Consider the following 279-nt stretch of genomic DNA (forward strand, 5'->3'; position numbering starts at 1 on the left):
GGTAAAGAGTCTTAAGCTACTTGGGGGTGGCATTGACAGGTAATCGCGCTGCTGTCCCTCTTCCTGTCTATCATCTGTCCACACCTTCTTTCGCCTGCCCGGACACCTGGCGGCGAGAGCTCGGGTAAGCTGCGGTCGAGCGGGTTCAAATCAGGAAGATTCGAATCCCCGGGGGCCATGGGCGTGATGGAAGGGTGCCAGGCGACGCATATGCCTACGTGGGGGTAAGTTTGCAGGGAAGGTAAAGAAGCTGGGGGTAGGGTTGGCAAATTTGCATGA

General features: G+C 57.0%; 1 protein-coding gene across 1 annotated transcript in view; it reads right to left on the bottom strand.

The window, feature by feature from the left end:
• The window catches only part of LOC119587135 (semaphorin-2A-like), a gene marked incomplete at its 5' end in the record, with an annotated part of 29798 nt that overhangs the window by 28749 nt on the left and 770 nt on the right, over positions 1-279 (bottom strand).

The sequence above is a fragment of the Penaeus monodon genome, chromosome 22 (assembly GCF_015228065.2).
Source record: "Penaeus monodon isolate SGIC_2016 chromosome 22, NSTDA_Pmon_1, whole genome shotgun sequence".
In the NCBI taxonomy this organism is placed as follows: Eukaryota; Metazoa; Arthropoda; class Malacostraca; order Decapoda; family Penaeidae; genus Penaeus; species Penaeus monodon.